We start from the raw sequence: 22,152 nt of genomic DNA on the forward strand, positions 1-22,152 counted from the left end.
CCTTGGGGAAATGAGGTGATTTTGGAGGGGCTGGTTGGAGGGCACGGGAGGAGGGGACAGAAAGGGAAAGGGACCTGGAATTGACATGTGAAACAACCTTGTTTCTAATTTAAATTTAAATTTAAAAAAATATATAAAGAAATAAAAGAAAAACATTGATCAGTTTTGTGATAATTAAGTGAAGGAGCAGAAAAAGCAAATTTATAACAATCCTCTGCAAGTAACAATATAGAAAATGGGTAATCCTTAATATCAACTATCATATATATATATGTATATTCTATATATTCTGTAGAAATAGTAGGGATGCAGGGTATGCCCCTTAAGTGGGTGCCCACTAGTTGCTTTCTCTCATTTATCTTGCACAAATCTTGGGGCATGATCCAAGCCCCAGAAACCATTATAATTGCAAACTTCGTGGTGATACATGGGCTCATAGAAGAGTAGATAAGTCCCTGTCTTAACTGCTTATCCACTAGCTGATGGAGTTCTAGCAGTTTAGGTTTAGTCAGTGGCCACTGCTCCACCCATAAAGGTTTAATCGGTGCCTGTCTGATAGGCAGCACTTGGGAGTCTGTGGCCCTTATGATTGGGCTGGATAAGCATCTCAGGCTCCTGCCTTTAGTTGTGGAGGTTAAAAAATCCTTCTCTATGACTCCCTTTATGTCCTTCCCCACCCGTTGTGCTTCTTCTTTTTCCAGGATATCCTAATAAAATCTAGCATGTTCTGTCCTAGCAAACTGGCAGTAGGGCTTTTGACCACTAAGAGGTGTATCTTTCCTTAGTCCCCATCTGTCCTTGTCCAGCATATTTAAGCCATGGTTTCTCTTGATTGTGAGTTACATCCCACCTACAAAACCAGGGACCCAGGTGCAAGTTCCCAGGTAGAAGGTGCTTCCTCCTCCACGATTGCTGTCCCTGTGTCTACCAAACAATGAAACCTGCCACCTATAAAAATGGTCATTTTGGATGAAGTCCTTCAATAAAGAGGACAGTCCAGTAGGCTTGTGTTTTCAAGGTATGAGACCTTCCAATCCTACTTTTAGAGGGCCTTCCTCCATTTTGTTTAATTGGGCTATAGACTGACCCCCTGTAGTTTAAAGATTTCCTCTCCAAGTCAAATATTTATCTATAGTACTTCCAATGGTATTCCTTGGTCCACTGAGGGAATGGGATAGAGGTGGGCTTAGCCCCTCCTGACCTGTTAGTGGGGAAGGGGGTGTTGAGGAACATCTTCTTCAAAATGACCCTTTTGCCCATATCTAGAAGCACATCCCTTTACCCAGTGGCCTCAAGGACCCTTGACTCTGGGTTACCAGGGCATGGATGTTGGCCTCTGTCATGGCAGTTATCTGTGCCTGTAAGGCCAGGGCCAGAGACTGGGATTGGTGGGGTTAGGTACCTATATCTTGGGAGGCTACCACCCATCTTCTCAGAGAATTGTGTTTTATTCCTACGCAGGCCTTTCTCTGGTCTTCATTCTTCCCCTCCCATACCAGTAGTCTAATAAATTTTTCTCTGAGGTCTCTGGGTGGCAGCTTGTGCCAAATGCTCTGTTTGAACCAGTCTATAAATTCTGGCAAGTGCTTGCTGACCTCTACCTCACCCCAGCTGTGGTGGACTTAGTAGGCCCATCATCCAGGTTAGCCAACGCATTCAACCCAGCGTGCCTCTCCTGATCCAGATTCAGACCAGTGATCTCTGCTTGTTGAACCCCAGTGGAGTACCCATTTCCTGCTCCTGACAGCATACCATAGGTAACAGGGATGGCAGGGTTACCTTGTGTGTTTGCCTCAGCTGATGCCCTACATTCCTCTTTATAAAAGGTGTAACATTTGATAAACAGGGAACTAGGGAGGCATGCCAAAACCTTGGGGACACATGGATGATAGGTGATGTACTGCAACAGGGTCTATATCCATGGGGAATTAGGATCATCTTCCACCACTGTCTTGTGGAGCTCTTTAAGATCCTTGAATTCCCAAGAGTACCAATCTAGAGGACTGCCTGACACAGCACCCAGGTTTACCAGGTAGACTTGGGGCACCTAGTTCCATGTTTCTGTCCCTCTTTGATTGGATAGTTCTCTGAATAAACTGGGCTTCCAGGTCTTGACCTGCTATTTTCTGGTCGATCATAGGGGTCCCAGTCCTTCGGATTTTCCCTAAAGGTGTATAGGGGGAATCAAACCTCCTCAATTCTGGGAGTGTAAGGCAGGGGTCTGGAATTGTCTAGGTGGATGATTTGATTCATTCCTCCTCTGCCTCATTTTTGACAGACCTCTCCAGTTCTTTTCCTTATCCCTTCTTGCTGAAAAGACAGTTACCCATATTAAGGGTATCACTTATCCTGAGAGACCACTTGGCCTTAGTCAAGATTTAGTTCCTTCCTGCCCCATGATGGGTGCCAGATGCAGGGTCTTAGCCCAACCATAGGAGGCTGGGATGCGACCAAGTAAGTGTAAGTGCTCTGCTTGCCTATTTTCCAGACTCCCAAAATCCTGGATACAATTAGATGCAGCAGAGAGTCTAGTCAAGTAGGAACTCCTTTATTGTCCCAAGGCAAGCATGTTTTAAAGGAAAAAAACTGCAGCATGGGAAAACAGCCAGCCAATGCTTTTAAAGGTCAGCCTATATGTGTCTAGGTGCCCTACCTAGTGAACATGAGGTGTTCATGTAGTGACCTCATTTAATTTTGAGTCATTGTTTAAGAGGATAATGGAGTTTATAACAGTGATTACCAAACTGTTGGTCAAACAACCCTTTAACAGGGGTGGTCTAAGTCCATCTGCATAACAGATATTTATGTTATGATTCATAACAGCAGAAAATAGCTGTTATGAAGTATCAACAAAAATAATTATATTGTTGGATAATTACAAAATGAGGATCTGTATTAAGGGGTGACAGCATTAGGAAGGGTAAGCACTCTAGATTTAGGTTTGAGGGGAATGAGACAGTAGAAAGGCCAAGAGACAACTAAAGCAGAAACAGAATGATTACCCCTGACCTACAAAGATGATGTGAGGAGAGAAACACTAACTAGGAATGCCATGAGTTTGTTTTGTTCATTTGTTTCAAAGTAGAAGTTTTTGTTCATATGAAATATCCTAATTGAAGTTTCCTGGCTTTTTTGCACTCCATGTCTTAAGGAGAATTTCCCAAGATCATCCTGTTTTTCACCTCCCTTTTAATATAATTTACAAAACTAGGTGTTTATCACTCTTCTAAATTTCTGAGTCTCAGTAAGCTTTTCTACAAGATGGCAGGCTTTCATGTTGAACAAAACTGCTATACAACTGGGTTATTTCTCAAGTATTATTCCTAAAATACATGTAGTTAGTTGGATTATGTTATTCTCCTAATCTAGTGAAAATACTCATATGATGATAAGGGATATTATTAGCATTCAGCCACCTTTACTCACCTGCCCTTGGGGACCTGACAGGATACATTCTCAGTTGCAGTCACTAAGTGTACTGCCTGCGCACAATTGCTGTGTTTCCTCTTAAAAGGTGGACTTTTCACACCTCCCATTTTTTCTCACTCTTTTCTGTCACTCTTGTCCCCAAGGACAAATCTCTAGCCTGCCTCTACCCCCTTTTTCTCATCTTCCAATAGACCTCCTGTGTGAGCCCTTTTGTATGGTATGACCTCTCTTCACAGTTTTTTTGTTTTTGTTTTGTTTTGTTTTGTTTTGTTGGTTTTTACGAGACAGGGTTTCTCTGTATTGTTTTGGTGGCTGTTAGTCCAGCCCAGCCTCAAACTCACAGAGATCTGCCTGCCTCTGCCTCCTGAGTGCTGGGATTAAAGGAGTGCGCCACCACTGTCCGGCCACAGTTTTTTTAAATTATAACAGATATAGTATGAAGATAAATTATGACTTTTTGTATTGCAGATATTATGTAATTAAGAGAGGAAGGATATATTGTGAGCTCCAGTTTCAAAGATTTCAGACATTTGATTACATTAGTTATGCAATGGGTATTGTAAAGCTGAACTATTTGTTTTAAGTTATCCCAGAAGGAGATGGAGGGCAAGGTGGGGAAGAGGGAATGGGAGAAGGAGAAGGAGAAGGAGAGAGAGAGAGAGATAGAGAGAGAGAGAGAGACAGACAGTCAGACAGACAGACAGACAGATATGGGTTAGGCCTGGAGTAAGAAAGAACTTCCAACACAACGCCACATACCTGAAGACAAAAGAATAGAAACCATATGTAACCACATTGCTATGTTTATAATTGCCAAAGCAGTATTTTCTACTATTGTAAAGATAACTCGTGCAGTTCCATTGTGTGTCAGTAAAAGGCTGTGTGGAAATGCTTCATCCCCACGTAGATGCTGCTGAAGATGAGTGTTCAGTTGCATTGTCACTGAAACTTTAATAGGAGAGGAACCTGGAAACATAGCAATAGCATGATGCACACACAGTGAGGTTCTTTTTTTTTTTTTTTTTTTGGTTTTTCGAGACAGGGTTTCTCTGTGGCTTTGGAGGCTGTCTTGGAACTAGCTCTTATAGACCAGGCTAGCCTCGGACTCACAGAGATCCGCCTGCCTCTGCCTCCCAAGTGCTGGGATTAAAGGCATGCACCACCAATGCCCGGCCACAGTGAGGTACTTTATGTTGTTTATTTGTGTCTTCCTTCAGACCTGGATGTTTTCACTCTGTGATACATCTGCTCTGACTTCTGCCTAGGGGTTTCAGATGCTGAAGCCATGCCCAGTGTGTCTCTTTCTTGCTGCCTAGTGATCTGGATATAAAAAACCCAGATACCTCTTCAGTATCAGGTCTGCCTACATGTGCCATGCTTCCTTCCTTGTTACCCACCATGGCGATAATGAACTTAACCTCTGAACTGAAACAAGCCCATATTAAATGTTTTCCTGTATAGGAGGTACAATAAGTAAACATTGAGTTAGATATTGTTTCATTCATATTTTCACTTAAAAAGTAAATTGTTTTTGTTAGCATCCAACTTGTTATCTTTTAGTAACTTTTACAGTTTTGTATTATACAATTTTCAGAACAAAACCTAGGCTATACATAATGTATGCAGTTTTAACGATCATTTTGTTTTTTAATAATTTCAAATAATTATTATTGTACTGCTATGTTCATTAAATTCTAGCATATGTATGTGTTAATATCTATATTTACACAAATATATAAGTAGAACTTCCTGAGTCCGCTTTTGTTGGTTTTGTGTATATGTTGTTTTCCTGTTTTCTTTTTTGCTTATCAACTTTATATTAAAAAAACAATAAAGGGGTACATCCGTGGAAGAGGCTAATTCTCCCTTAAGTCATTATTTATCCAAAGCTCTTTGTATAGGGGTAAGACCCCATCAAAATTTCCCCCTTCCATGTTATCATCACCATCAATACTGTCATTGCTTTGGTCTATTTTATACATCCATTTACAGGAGAAGCAGTTTCATAACAGATTTTCTGGTCTTCTGGCCCTGTAATCTTACCTCTCTCTTTCATTATATTCCCGGAGTCATAGATGTAGGAATTCTGGAGTCAATGCATCCATTGGGGATGGACTTTCATGAAGTTGTTCTTTGCAATGTGTCCAGTTGTGGCTTTCTGAAATAGTCTCTACATTTTGTGAATATAAGCTTCTTTCACCACGGGTCAGAAGTTACACTTATCTGTGAAGAAGGTAAGAGTTTGAATGTATGAAAGAATGATGCTGGTTTATCAAACTAACAACTGTAAATTCTTTTCTCAGGAACATGACCTCACCATCTCAGGGAAGCTGGCTAGGTTTATAGGACAGAACAAGATTTCCTACTTGCTCGGTGAGGCTGAGGTCCAATTGGACAAATTATCTTACCTCTTACATGTGAGTGCCACTTATTGCACCCTACATCTATTTTGCCATGCTGGTCATGACTATGTTTCATTAGTGTTGCTGCTAAGTGGGACTATAACTTGCTTCTTTCCCCTTGCAGTTTGCATGATATTTTTGGTAACAGGAATCCTAGATGAAAGGAAGGTTTTCAAATTAGATTCAGGTCAAATCATCTGATGAATATTCTGATTTTTGACTCTTTAGTAATAGGGACTCATCATCCAGCCTTGAGAGAAAAACAAGGACTAAGCTGATAATCAATATTATTTTTTCTTGACAAATGATTTCAAAGGATGTTTCTCATGCCTTGTAGTATAAATCTTGTTGTGGGAAGCATTGTAAGTCCAGCTGACAACAAAGCCACACACAGACACACACACACACACACACACACACACATACACACACATTTTATTATGTTCCTTATAGTTTAATAATACTCTATATTGCACATATAACCACAATTTCATTATTGATCATCTGTTAAAACATATTTAAATTGCTTCACTTTCATGACTATTATGAATAAGGTGGTCATGAACTTTGCAGAGGAAAAATCTGTGAAGTAGATTGTTGAGTCCCTGAGGCATATGTCAGGGGTTATTATGTCAGTGTCTTATAACAATATACTTTTAGACATTTGAGGATTCTTCATACTAATTACCAGAGGAGCTGCACCAATTTGCACTCTTAACAACAGTGAATGAGGGTTCTTCTTTTTCATTCAAATGTCATATAACTGCTGTGCTGAGAAATGCTGAAGTTCTAAATGTTAATGTGAACTTTGCTTCTTCTTCTTCTTCTTCTCCTTATTATTATTATTACCATTATTAATATTATTACATCCTCTATCTTGTTTCCCAACAGGTTTTTTACATATATACCATGGCTTCCAACTTACTGCTTTTATGGCAATCCTGAGTATCTGATCAAGTGACTAGATCTCTGTTTCTTATGCTTTCATATGGGCTCTTCTATTTGTTTGTTTTGTCTTATTCTGATGTGTTAGTTTTGGTTTCATCATATTGTACCATGTCATATTATATCATAATATCACATTGCCTTACAATCCTATTTGCTTTCTAATGAGAGACAGAAAGTGTTTGGATCTAGTTGGGAAGGGAGGTTGAGAGGAACTGAGAGTAGTAGATTGATGGAAAACTGTAATCAGGATATCTTATACGAGAAGAAAATCATTTTCAGTAAATGGTGGTGGGAAAACAGCAACAACAATGTAAAATGAAATAAATATTACATAATATTCCTGTTTTCTTCCTTATTCTTCATATCTGCCCCTTGTACTTCTGGCTCCCTTTCAAACTCATGGCATATTTAATTATTGTTGCAACATGTAGAGGAATGGATAAATATATAAATAAACATAAAACATATTCATATATTTTAAAGGTACATTTTATTATTCCTGCAGTTGATACACACTGGTTTTAAGGAAATGTTATTTTTCCAAGAAGAACTAAGGATAAACTGGATTACAAAATGCACTTTAATATGTCATTTGTGGCATTTACACAAAAATTAGCAATTTCAATGTCTGTTATGGGTATACCTAAAACAATAAAAACTGACAATGTTCCAGCATATGTCTCCTGTACATTTGAAAAATTTTTCAATATTATAATATAAAACATGTAACTGGTATACCTTACAATCCCACAGGACAAGCAGTGGTTGAAAGATGTAACCGAACCTTAAGAGAGATGCTTCATAAACAGCCAGGGGGAACAAAAACCCCCAAACACAGGTTACATAATGCTTTGCTAATGTTGAATTTTCTTAATGCTGATGAAAAAGGACAAACTGCAGCAGAAAGACACTGGACTACAGAGAAGACTTCTGAACTGAACCAACCGGTGTATTTTAAGGGTGTTATGACTTCAGTCTGGATACCAGGATATGTGATACATTGGGGAAAAGGGTTTTGCTTTTGTTTCCACAGGAGAAGAAAAACTTTGGGTTCCATTGAAATTAATTCAGATTCGATCAGAAAAGAAGACATCTCAGGAGGAGGAAAGATAACAGATACAAAATTATATTTTACCATGGGTAAAGTGACCTCATAAAAGGAAAGAGAAGTGTTTTGTTTTTTGTCTTCACAGGTAAACTCAGCAAAGAATACTGGACATATAAATCCCTGAAGAAGAATGAAAAGCTACCCTGAGGACCATCAAACAAACAGTAACTCACTGTGTGGTATCAAAGTCTAACTCTCTATATTATTTTTATAATACCCTTTTATCTTTGTTTCTTCATATACTTTAGCACCCCTCCATTTAACTGAAGCTGGCTTTGGAGTTGAATTGGCTCTCCTACTCTAAATTCAAGCATATTATTTAAATAAAATTCAGAATTTCTGTATTATATCAAAGAGCCATTGATATAAGACAGAAGAAATAAAATTAGGGACTGTTATTTGTGAATTTTTTTTTCTGAAAAGTCTAATTTCCTTCATGTTTACCATCTTCCCTATTGTCACCTCTTCCAGTATGCATACATATAAAAGTTAAAATATTTCTGTGTTAACATTCATATTGGAGTTTTTCCAGAGAACAAGGGATTTCCTGACAGCAATCTTCAACTGATTCAGAAAGAGAATGAGGATCCACTTCCTTCACTCTACCTGATTCAAATGGATGCATCTGCACTGCCCCACATCATCGACTCCACCTCACAAACACCATCCTGAAACTGGCTTGAAACTACATCACTCGCCACAACTCCAGACCAAGGAACTGAAACAGTGCACCTTCTAAAATCTGGCCAGAGCTTTAGACAAGAGCTTCAATTAACACTAGAACTCCAGTCAGGAACTTCAGTCAAGCATCTTCTGCCAAACAGAGACTGTCTGATCTACTGAAGATTTTGTTACACTAACATTTTTCTTCTCACAGGTCCCCATGAGATTGTCATCATCCCATCTCAGCAGGAAGTAGTTTTGAGAATTTTATGCCCTCTCTCCCTACTATTGATATTATAGGATAGTTTACCCTATTAGTGTTAGTTTTCAATTATTTTAGAGTTGGGATTGGAAAGAGGTGTTCAGACTTGGGTGTTTCTTTCAGATAATTTAGGTTGAGATGAGATAGATGTTTGATACATTTTGTTCATTGATACCAGTTAGTTGTTTTAAGTTTAAATATCCTTTTTAGACTAAAAGGGGAATTGTAGGAGGAAACAGTGTCCCGCCATTAACCATGTGACTTATTAGAGGTGAATACAGATGAAGTAATAAAAAGGGCAGTTTACTTCACCACTAACCACATTCCCTTTAGGCATGACTAAAGACGTATATGGACATAGGCAGTGAACTACATCACTAGCCAGGCCCACTTTTGGGCATGTCTAGGGGCGTTGTGGAGGAAGGTATAAAAGACTGAGCAGCAGAAGACTCGCTCCTTTTTCAGCTTTCTGGCTTCCAGTTCGGCAGCGGAAAACTACTCGGCTCATCGGGGTTACTTGTTTGTCTCTTGTGAGTAATTTCTACAATAAATGCTTACTTTTACTTTCAGTAAGTGTGCCATTTATCTTTACATTTTCAAAAGAAAACCATTCAATAAAACATATACATAAATGTGCATGTGTATATGCTTTACATTAATCATGGTAAATGAAATATCGTGTGTTTTTCTTCTGTGGAATTTAGAAGAACTCAATATTCAATACTACATGGTACTTCAAAATTAAGTAAAACTGTAAAATTTAATCAAGGAAGTTTATCAGGTCTTCGACAACTCTTAGAAAAAGGTTCATTTTGTTAGACAGATAGAGCATTTATTATTTTATTGAGTAAAGATAAATGTTTGAATTATTAATCAGTAACTAGTGTTGATGACATATTCCTTGAAAACAATAACTTAGTTTTCTTTTATTTATAAATAACCTGAATTTCCCATGGCCAAGTGGAATCTTTTGCCATCAAAAATATTGACTTGGTATCCATAATTTTCCATATAGTCTTCCAGTTCTATATATGTGCTTTCTAAAGTACAAGACAAAATAAAGAAATAAACTTTAATTTATAATGTGATAAATTCAAATTAGCTAAAATTATCTACCTTGAAATTTAAAAATATGACATTGTAAGATGGTGATGTTGCCATGATTTCACCTTAACATAAAATATATGACAGTCAGGACTGTCCTGGTCTCTCAACCAGCATGTTGTTGCACAGCCTTAAATACGTTGTGTGGCTTGGCTCAGTTTGGTTGCTTATAACCCACATTTTCACGAATAACTCACAGTCACAATTAAAATTGGAAACTGAGTGTGTTCAGTGAGCAGGTATGGCAGTTCCTGTTAATTTAAGTCATAGAAGTAATTTTTGTTCTTTATTAGCATGACATTGTAATAAAATGCCATGCCATGGGATGTTCTAAGAAGCAATGATATCTTTGAGCTGTGAAAGATGTACTGAAGGACTTAAACAATATGTTGCCTGGATCTTGCTCTGTTTGAACAGCAGGGTTGAGATTGCCAGTGCACTGCGGCTGACACTGTCTACAGCACCTCTGCCCTGATCACTCCTCCTGCAAATGCTTAGGTCACTGGACAAAAGCAAAGGTCAGGGCCTCTAATGTTTGTTTAGCTTGACAAGAAAAAAAAACTCACAGCAACAGTTTCTCAAGTCTCAAGGAATATAAAACTCTTAAAACCCTGTATAAGTGTCAAAAATAAAAGCAAAGGCAACATAATGTCCTCAACTAAAGTAGGAAAAAAGGTAGCTCAATCAGAAGAATCTGAATTCTGTAAATAGGTTGTAGTCCTTTCCTAAGAACTCTAATAAAAAAATGACAGTTCTGTGATGTGAAAGAATAATAATATTCATGACTTTTATTTTTTATATTCATGACTTTTAAAAGTTGTCATTTGTTGTGGTTAAAACCCAACAGTGTAATGCTGAATTAAAGTATAATAAGATAAATGACAAGCTCTCCAAACCATAAATTCAGGTTAGAGTTTTGAGGAGTGAAGCTTATTTGTTGCAAGTGAGCTATTGGTGATGGAAAGCAAGGCACCCTCAGGAATTTGGACTCAGGCACAACTGACATGTTATAAATTGTGTTTTTCCAAATCTACTGGGGTTCAAAAGTGAGAAATGTGTTTGCATTCTGTTGCAGTGCCGATTACATTAACAGATGTTTAGGACGACTGTTCCAAACCAAAGGCATCATTTGTTTGATATTTTCAGTGTTATTCTGTTATTTTTTTAACCCACATATGTCACAATAATTCTGAACAGCATGTTTTAAACCTGATACTAATTCCTTTAGAGAAATAACTACAGAAGCAAAAGTAATTAACTAAGCAAGTAAAGTTTGTATGAAATTATATCCTATTCAAGTAGCTCAAGGATTTGTTATAAGCTAGTAAAGAAAGAGAATAGATAATTACCTCATTCCTTCCACAAATAACCATATTCTTTAACTGTAATGGCCTATGCATATTATTTGGGTCTTAGGAACATCTGTAAGTATATCTGCTTATGTCGTAAAGAAGCCCTTTGGGTTTTTCCTTTTTATTTAATCAATTGTATTTTTTAAAGCACACATTTTAGGACAGGGCATTTTCCAATGGATAAGCATTTGCTACTTCAGGGTCCAGAGAAGAGCTGTACCACATTGTGAACTAACATTAACCCAGGTACCTATGTATGAAAAATGATTTTGTAGACCTTTATATCAACATACAAAATTGAATATTAAGGATGTTGTTGTGATTTTTGTCTTGATATATTTAGAGACCTGTCTATAGTAGAGACTTCTCTTATATATGTAGAGGCTAAGTCATAATTTTCAGTGTGTATATACTGAGTAAAAAATATATTTAGATTTCTTTTATTTAACAGACTCTCACTTCAGATACAGGGATATTCCTTTCATTTACCTTTCTTTCTTTTCCTTTCCCTTCCTGTCTTTCTTTATTCCTTTCTGTCTTGAAATACAGTCTCCAGCATCTCCTGCTGTGTATCCAAGGACTACTGTGAACTTCTGATCTGTCTCCACCTTCCCAGGTGCTGGTCTTTTATGCAAGCAATGACACAACTCTTTTCTGCAGTGATAAAGCACCAAACTCAGGGATTCCTACATGATAGGCAGCTAACCTCAACTGAATTACAACGCCAGTGGAGCCTACAGAAATCTTGTAGGTAATATTGGAAGTAAAACAGTTTCTTTATTTAATTTCAACATCTGGGTTAGTAGGGGATAATGAAAGAGACTGATGAGAGAGGGAACAGAATACCCAGAGATGTCCTATGAAAGATAGTAGCTATTGAAACAAGAAATATATGGGGAAGAAGAGAAATGGAAATGAAATTAAGGGAAGAGGAAAGGATGGAAGAAGGGCATGGTAATTCCTCCACATGACTACTTACTTCTATTTTACAGTTAGAATATACAGTCAATGACAGTGACATCATTAGCTTGTTAGGCTGCAATTTCTTTGTACTCTCAGTACAAAGAATTAGTATATGTACGGAGGCCCATTCCTTAAAGATAGCAGCAATCTACTCAATTTCTAGTTGCTGGTAGAAGTTAATTTTCCCAGAACATCATCCTGGCCCACTCTAATTGTTTCTTACTTAGAAAAGATCTTAATAAAATAATCTTTCAGGGGCTTGATGAATTAACCCCAATAACTTATTTCCTCAAAGATGATAAAAGGTTGAATTTTGAATTGCACAGTTGCAAATTTACATGGCAAATGGATGTTGAACTTGAATACTCATGTACTGTGTTTGTAATTATGGCAAATTATTGTCTTTGAAGAACTATATAAAATAAGAATGATTAAAAATAAAAACATTTTAGGTTACCTTCATCTTTATAAACTTTGTCCTTTTATTATTTTAGAATTGTTTAGCATACTTGTATGTGACATATTTTTATCATATCCTTCTCCCTCCGCCAATTCTAACCATAATCCTATATATTTTGTTTTGACAATCCAAATTTACCAGCAATGTGACTCTTGTCACAATATTTAAAGACTGAGAGTCAGAGTCAAAAGAACTATTTCATAGAAATAGCACATTGTTGAGACAGACTCTGTTTCCATTTTACACTCTCATCTCAGAAAAGTATTTAGCTAATAATGATCTCCTTCTTTCAATTTCCCAACTATTTAAGGCTACTACAACACGGATGATAGAACTATTATTTTGAATAAAGAGGTGCATTTTACAAGCAGAACACAACCCAATATATTAGAAAATATATGGATTCATTATTTGTATACTTTAATTATCTTTCTGATATTCTAGGGAACATAACTGGGAGAGGAGAGGAAAAATTGTCTGAGTAACTCTATTTTGAGGAACATAATAGTGAAAATAATGATATGCATAATGCCAGCCAAGGAAACCAAAAATTATTATACTTAAAAAAGAATCTGTAAGATGAACATATATATATATATATATAACTTTGAGTTTTAATTTAAACATACATAACATGTTATTTTAAATAATATGTCAGCTTATTTAATATTTTATTTTCTCGAAGGTTCTGTGTTCATTATGATACGAATGTGTATCACATTCGTAAAGGTGGAGTGAATGGTTAACAGCATTCATTGGGTTATGGATATTTTTCATTGTTTATGGGGATTAGTTACAAAATGTTGTTGCTTATGATCAGGAAGAAAGTTGAAGAAAGTGATTTAGATTCAAGGTTTATGTTTTGAAAAAAATAGAAAAGAATAGAGATATGATATGATATAAAGAGTAGGTTATGGAATCTACTCTGAATATAAAAAAAGGAAGAGTAAGACATGATAAGTTAAAATGGTAGATTATTGAATCCACTCTTAAAAAACAATTACTAGTTTTAAATATTTTGCATTGGAATTGGATTTTTACATGTTGTATACAAATATTCTGAATTGCTGCAAATTTTAGATTAATTTTGCTAATGCATACTGTACATATATTTCCTATATTATTCAATATGTTGTAACTATACAGCTCATTTAACAATGTAATGTAAATTTCTATTCCTTGAAAGCTATTAGTATCAAGTATACAGGATAATAAGGAAATGTAATTTAGCAATTTGTCAACAATTATGATCAAACTTATATTCAGCTACATTATGTATGTTTACAAGGTCAAACAGATATTTGAGACAAACAGGTTATCTTCAAACATTTCAGAGATCTACAGAATAAGACATTTAATATATTTTAATATCACAGGTTTTTTTATGACAATGAAACTTGTCTCCCCCTGGCAACATCAATCTACTTCAGAGACGATGGTGGGCAATGAAGAAACTCCACATGGAGTTTATTAAATATAGCAGCAGTCTTCTCTATTCCTAGTTGTTGGGAGAAGTTTATTTTCTCAGAACATCATCCTGGTCCACTCTGTTTCTTATTTAGCAAAGGCCTTGATAAAGACAACTTTAGAGAGTTTCATGGATTGATACCAATTGCTTATTTCCGCATATATTGAGAATGGTAAACCACTGGGCAACAAAGTGTGCTTGCTCAACTGCTGACAGTATGTTGTTCTAATTGAACAAACAGGACACAATAAAGAGTGACTATAAACCTTGCCAAGACAAGGCTGTCCAGTCCTTCGGAATATCTTGCTTCACAGAAATATCTGTCAGATATGGTAGGTCTATAGGTTAAAGGTGGATGACCCAACATTGCAGAGCAACCTTGGGTGACTGTCCATGAAGCCACATATTTCTGTCATTTCTCACATGTTTTGGAAGTTGCTAGCTTGTACTTTCCGCTTACTCAGTTAATATTATTTCCTTCTTAAGTCTATGAGGGAGTTGAAGATTAGACAGTATAGCTATAGTTTTCCATGTTTACCAGACTCAGTAAAGAATCTCATTAAAGATGTGCTAACTGTAATAAGTTTAAAATACATTAAAAGGTAATGTGAGAATGCATTTTGAAATAGAAAGTAAATCAGTTAAAATTTTTTGCTCTCATTAAGAATGAATAGCTATTGGAATACTTTCTCCTAACTTGTCAAATGCTAATGGATTAGAGATTGTTAATGTAATTTTTGCCTGTATATAATGTATATACATATTTTACTTATCATATATATATAGTTTTTCTTATACAAGTCACAGTTTTTTTAATTTTATACAATAAAGAGGGATATGCGTTGATCTCCTGCATTTAGATATAAAGTCTGTCTGAAGGTCCAAGAATGGAACTTACCACTAGCTAACCATAATTGTGTGGCAGTCTGTACAGACAGACAGGAAGTAAGATGGCTGGGCAGAAATAGGAATAAGCAGGAACTTGCAATCTTGTCTGCTGAGAAAATAAGGTGATAGCATATGGCTGTGACTTGATCCTTCTCTTTGATCTCTTAGCCTGTATCTTACTCTTTTAAAAAATTAGATCAAGGAAGAACTTGCTTTACAATAGTCAATATTGTAGAGAGTGTTTAATGATAGACAATAGGAGATATATATTTACAAAAAATATAGATTAATTAAATTACTTGCCTTATCCCAAATACACCAAATAAGCCCCCAATAATTATTCATTTTATACTCTACTTGTAAAATTTCATCTTACTTATCTTTGATATTTTTCTCTAGTATTTACTAATTTTCTTATTATGAAATCTTCATGGTTTATTTCCACATCCCAAGTTTCAGATTATTTTCCTGTCCTATATCTGTGTGAAAAATATTTCTAAACTTAAAGAATATTTATAGGTATTCTATATCAAAGTTACAGAAATAGACATATCAAATTACAATATTGAGGTTGATGTTTGTTTTTTATTTTTTAAAATGCAATCTTTTTTTCCTAGGCTGGAAATAGGTCTGTAAATAAATGAGTCTTTTATCATGTAAAGCTATTTCTTTAGAACAAAATATAACTAAAGCATAAAAAATAAATTGTTTTTATAGAAGATATTAAAGCTTAATGAATTATATTTTAAATATAAATAACAGTCTGTCATTTTATGTTTCCTAAGGTTTTAGGAATCATTCATAAAAGATATTATCTATAAATTCATTGAAAATGGAAAAATGAATTTTTTACCCCAAAGAAGAAAAGTGTATATTCAGATCTTAGTAGTATATGCTGAGTAAATTATTTTCTGTCAGCAACTGCCTTGAGTTGGGCACTGTCTGAGAAAAAGAATTTCCCACAATTCCATGACTCTTGTACTTCTTTATGCTCCTATAAGGATGATTCCACAGCAAGACATCACTCTTTGCACAGTAGGTGCCCAACTGTTTGTGAAATACAGTCCTGCACAAGCTTCAAAATTCTCCTTTTTAAAACCTTTCAGAATGTTGTTCAATATACACAGATTCTATGAGGCAGAATCCATGCTGATTCCTGAAAGGCTTAAAAAATGTGGTCCAACACGGTTACTCTCTGATCAAGTTCCAGGCAGAATACAGTGTGTTATGTTTCAGTAGACAGTGCGTCACATGTATAGCTCAATATCCTTTCCTTTCCCATAATGCCCTATAACCTTCCACATTTAGGCAGGTGGAAGAAGAATAAATCTTTATTTTCTATGACATCAGAGTGGTGAATCTTCCAATACAGTAGGTGTTCTATTGGATTTAATAGTTTTACATAGTGTGATAATCTGGTTCATTGTTTCAAAGTTAAGTAGGCAAAAATACTAGCTCCTGAGACTGTCCCTCTTTTAGGAGATATGCACATGCTCTTGTCAGAAAGCAATGAAAATTCTATTATCTCTTTAGTTTAAGTATTTTCAGTATATAAGTAAGCATTGAATATGAACTTTCCAACTCAGTAACAAATTATCTGATTCTAAATGACATTAGGATTGCATCTTAACTCAGTCAGCATGCTATTATCAAGAAAATATCTCAAAGCTATTAAGAACCATATATTACTACAGGTTTAAATATACTTAGTCTATCACTATGTAAATCAGTATGAAAGTCACTCAAAATATTAAAATAAGTAAATATAGTTCATATATTTAATGTAAATATATGTTATATATATTGTACCATACACACACATACATACACACAAACACACAGATACACATACACACACACACACGCACACAGATATATATATATATATATAGAGAGAGAGAGAGAGAGAGAGAGAGAGAGGGAGAGAGAGAGGGAGAGAGAGGGAGAGAGAGAGAATTCTATTAAGTGATAAAATAAAAAATTCTTAAGTCAGTTTTTAATGAAAGTTGATATTTAGTATACCAGAATGGCTCAAAATCTGAGATAAAATCAATTGTGTCTTCTTCTAAAGTGCTGGGATTAAGGTCGTGCACTAGCACAGTCAATCTATGCTACAGTTCACAGATCGAAAAAGATCAGGAAACAAGGAGGGAACACCCAGATCTCCCTGGGAATGAGAAACAGAAGATATTTCATGAGTGAATTGAAGGTATGCAGGGATGGGAAAATGAGTGATAAGGTTTAGGGAGATGGAGAGGGACAGTAGTGAAAGAGACCACTAGAAGGAGGAGCTTTTTGGGGTCAGGTAAATACCTAGTACAAGGGAATCTCTCAGGAATCTACAAGGGTGATTCCAGCTAAGACTCCTAACAAAAGTGGATATGTAAACTGAATGGGCCATATCCTGTGTCCAGGCAAGTCTTCTAATGGAGTGAGTGGGAAACTAACCCAGTCTCATAACATTCATCCTACAGTATGTCCTGCCCATGGGGTATAAGAGTGGCCTACAGATTGATGGAGTGGTCAAACAATGACCATTTGGCACTGGATAACTAGTTTGGGAACATTCTACTTTTGCTCCCATTATCAGTATTCCTAAATAGACTCTAGTATTTTGTCTAGAGTAGAGGTTCCCTCATATTTCTTCCTTTCATGTTAACATGTTTGTGTCATTCTTGATCAAGCAGTCATGATGATAAGAATTCATGTTTGTAACTTCTCAAACTTGTAGGAAACATACTGCTACAGAAAAGTTCCCAATCCTCTGGATCACAATCTCTTCCTGTGCTTTCTTCATGCTAATCCCTGGATCTTAAATGCAGGAGTTGTGCATAGCTAAGTAGAACTAAATCTTAATCAACATGAGCAAAATCATGTTAGGTTTTGAAAACCTAGCCAGATACTCATGGATAGTGAAGTCATGGGAATTTTGAAATGCCTACAATTGCTAGTTCAAAAAATATCATAATTTCTAACTATGTTTAAGAGTTTATGCTCATACTTGCTGATAATCGGTCTCTTCCCTCATCAAAGGAACTTTTCTTCTCATTACATAGAGGCCATTACAGGAATTAACAACTGATCTAAATTAAGAGAAAAAGAGATGTTGTGATTCCCAGTCACATCTGATAATTCTACAACATAACTCCTTATCCTTAATAGTGAATCTAGAAGATCTGTATATCATCAGGATAGGAAAATATTGTGGAATAAGCTATATGGTCCTAGAAGTTTTAAGAAATATTATGAACTCTGTGTAAAATATGCATGCTCTTGTGGCTATTACCTATTCTGACACTTCACAATTGTCTCACATTTGATGGTCATGGATTCTATGTCTCTGCTATACTATGCTTTGTGTGTTTCATTTGAAATTTTCCAGTGGATGTCATAGAGATTTGTAAGTCCAGAATGAGATCTTGATGATACCACGAAGCTCTGTGTTTCTGTTATTTAATTAAGTTCACAAAAACTTTCTTTCCACAAAAGAACGCCATACACTCTATTCTATAAAATGAGTTTAGATTTCTATCTCACTTACTCAACTTCTTCACCCAGCTTCCCAGAGAACTGCTGCTCATAAAACTAATCCCTTAAAGGTTATTTTTCTTTCCCTAATTACTAACTAATTAAGTTTCCTGAATTGATATTTCTAAGTGGAGGCAATTTCTAAATTGTGGTTTTGTAAATAGAGTCTGGAGGTATAATGAACAAGTGTGGAAAGACACTCCCACGAATTTGGTGATAATACAAACTAGATGTTATAGAAAGAAATGATGATGTTACTATTCTATAATTCAATATAAATCATTCTGAATAAATGTTAGATTACATATTTAGCATGTAGTTATTTAGCTGGAGCCCAGTGGTATGTGTTTGCATGTTGTTGAAACTTATTCCTAAAACTTTATAAAATAAATGTTTTAAATAGAGTTTATCCAATCAGCAAGCACAACTTCTGTGTCTCAGAAACATATACTGCAAAAGAAAACTTAACAAAAGAATGAAATTGAGTAGACAATAATATTTCAGGAGAGAATTATTTTAAATACATGAAAGAAATCTACATAGATGACTTGACCTAAGATATTTTATTTTTTATTTAAATTAGTAACAAGCTTGCTTAACATATCAATCCCATATCCTTCCCTCTCCCCTCCTCCTCCACCCGCCACTAGCCCCCAGTAAACCCCCACCCAATCCCCACTCCACTCTCCAAGGCAGGTGAGGCCCTTCATGGGGGATCTCCAAAGTCTGTCATATCAACCTAGCCAGGCCGTAGACCCTCCCCCATGTGTACAGGCTGAGAGAGCATCCCTCCAAGTGGAATGGGCTCACAAAGTCTATTTGGATACCAGGATAGATGCTTCTCTTCCACCTACTGGACCCATGCCTGCAGACTGCCCATGAGCCTTCCCTCCCACCTCAAACCTACATATTCCAGTTTCTTCTCCTGGTCTTCTTCTCCACACATGGGACCAGGCAATTCAGGGTCTGTTTCTAGGTCCATGCTCCAGTGCCTGGAGATTGCCACTGAGTCTCCCCTCCAGGAGGGATCCAACACAGCCCAAATTTCTGGTCTTCTTCTTTACCCACTGGACCAGGAGTATGACCAGGAAGAGAACTACCAGAGAATTGGACTTCTTAAACTCACTGAAAAGGAACTCTGGTCCCTTAACCACCAGGACAGTAAGAGGCTCTTTCTGTACCCACTAGAAGAAAGGATGGGAAGGAGGCAATACAAAAACACACTCAGCAACAGAAAAACAAATATGACGCTGCCAGATTATAGAGACTCCACACCAGCAAGACTCCAACAATCCTATGCAAATGAAGCAGAAAAATGACCTTAAAAGCAACATCATGAAAATGATAGAGGACCTCAAAGAGGATATAGGAAAATTCCTCAAAGAGATAGAAGAAAAAACAAACCCAAAAATGCAAGAAATGGACGAAAAAGTAAACCAAAAAATGCAAGAAATGGAAGAAAAATGAACCAAAAAATTCAAAAATGTAACAAATGGATGAAAAGACAAAGCAAAAATTGCAAGAAACAACTCAAATAGTGCAAAGGTTGAAAACTGACATAGAGACAATAAAAAAAAAACACAGTCTGAAAGAAGGCTGGGAATGGAGAAGCTGGCAGTTAGGTACTACAGAAGAAAGCATAACCAACAGATTACAAGAGATGGAAGAGAGAATTACAGGTGTTACAGTTACACAAGGAGAAATGGATTCATCGACCAAAGAAAATCTTATGTCCAATAAATCCCCAATGCAAAATATCCAGGAAATATGGGACACGATGAAAAGACCAAACCTAAGAATAATAGTTATAGAAGAAGGTGAAGAAAACCACCTCAAAGTGGCAGAAAATATATTAAACAAAATCCCAACCATAAGAAAGACATGCCAGTGAAGGTACAAGAAGGTTATAGAACACCAAATAGAGTGACCCACAAAACAAGTCCCCTTGCCACATAAAAATCAAGACACTACATATGCAGAGTAAAGAATGAATATTAAGAGCAGCTAAGGAAACATGTCAAGTAACATATAAAGACAAACCTATCAGAATTACACCTGACTTCTCCATGGAAACTCTGAAAGCCAGAAGGTCCTGGATAGATATTCTATGATCACTAAGAGACCAAGGATGCCAGCCAAGACTACTATACCCAGTAAAGTTTTCAATCACTGTAGATGAAGAAAACAAGATATTCCAGCACAAAACTAGATTCAAACAATGCATATCCACTACCCCAGACATACAGAAAGTTTTGGAAAGAAAACACCACCCCGAGGAAATTAACTATAATTAAAAAAATATAGGCATTATATAATCCCACATTACTATCAGCCAAAAGAAAACAAGGGGTGGAATTCCACACATAATTCCACCACCACCAAGCATTCCAAATCAAAGAAGAATGAGCAATCAATGTCCATTAATATCCCTCAACTCGCCACTAAAAAGACACAGTATAACAGAATGGATTTGAAGAAAGAATCTATTCTTCTGCTGCATAAAAGATACCCACCTTCACCTCAAAGACAGAAATTACCTCAGAGTTAAAGGTTAGGACAAGATTTTCCAATCAAATGGACCCAAGAAACAAGCAGGGGTAGAAATCCTAATATCTAACAAATTAGACTTTAAAATAAAATGAATAAAAAGAGATGAACGTGCTCATTACATACTCATCACAGGAGAAATCCACCAAGATGAAGTTTCAGTTCTGAATATCTGTGTCCCCAATACAAAGTAATCATGTTCATAAAAGACATGTTACTAAAACTCAAATCATATATAAAACCCCATACACTTATACTGGGAGACTACAACACCCTCTCTCACCACTAGACAGGAATATCAGATAAAAACTTAACAAAGAAGCACAGGGACCAAAATAAGTTATGACCCAATTGGGATTAACAGACATCTATAGAACATTCCATCCAAATAAAAAAAGAATATAGCTTCTTCTCAACACCACAAGGAACCTTCTCAAAAATCAACCACATATTGGCAACATATCAAACCTCAACAGATAAAAAATTGGAATAACTCCATGTAACTTATTAGACAAACATGCATTAAAATTAGAATTCAACAACAACAAAAAATTGTAGGAACCCTGCAAACTCATGGAAATTGAAAAATGCACAATTGCACCATTAATTAGTCAAAGACTAAATAAAAATATATTAAAGAATTCCTAGAATTCAATGAGAAGGAAGACACAACATACCAAACATATGGGACACTTTGAAAGCAGTGCTTCGAGTGAAGTTCATCACACTAAGTGCCCACATGAAGAAACTGGAGAACAGTTACACTAGAGAATTAACAGCACAGCTGTATGATTTAGAACACAATTAAGCAAATTCACCCAGTAGGAGTGGATACCAGGAAATAATCAAATTGAAGGCTGAAATCAATAAAGTAGAAACTAGGGAAACAATACAAAGAATCAATGCAACAAACAGTTCTTTGAGAAGCTCAACAAGACAGACAAACATTTGTCCAAACTTACCAAACATAAGATTGTGACCATAAAATTAAGAAAATCCGAAAGGAAAAGGGCAACAATGGACACTGATG

Source organism: Mesocricetus auratus, unplaced genomic scaffold (assembly GCF_017639785.1).
Source record: "Mesocricetus auratus isolate SY011 unplaced genomic scaffold, BCM_Maur_2.0 Super-Scaffold_100020, whole genome shotgun sequence".
NCBI lineage: Eukaryota > Metazoa > Chordata > Mammalia > Rodentia > Cricetidae > Mesocricetus > Mesocricetus auratus.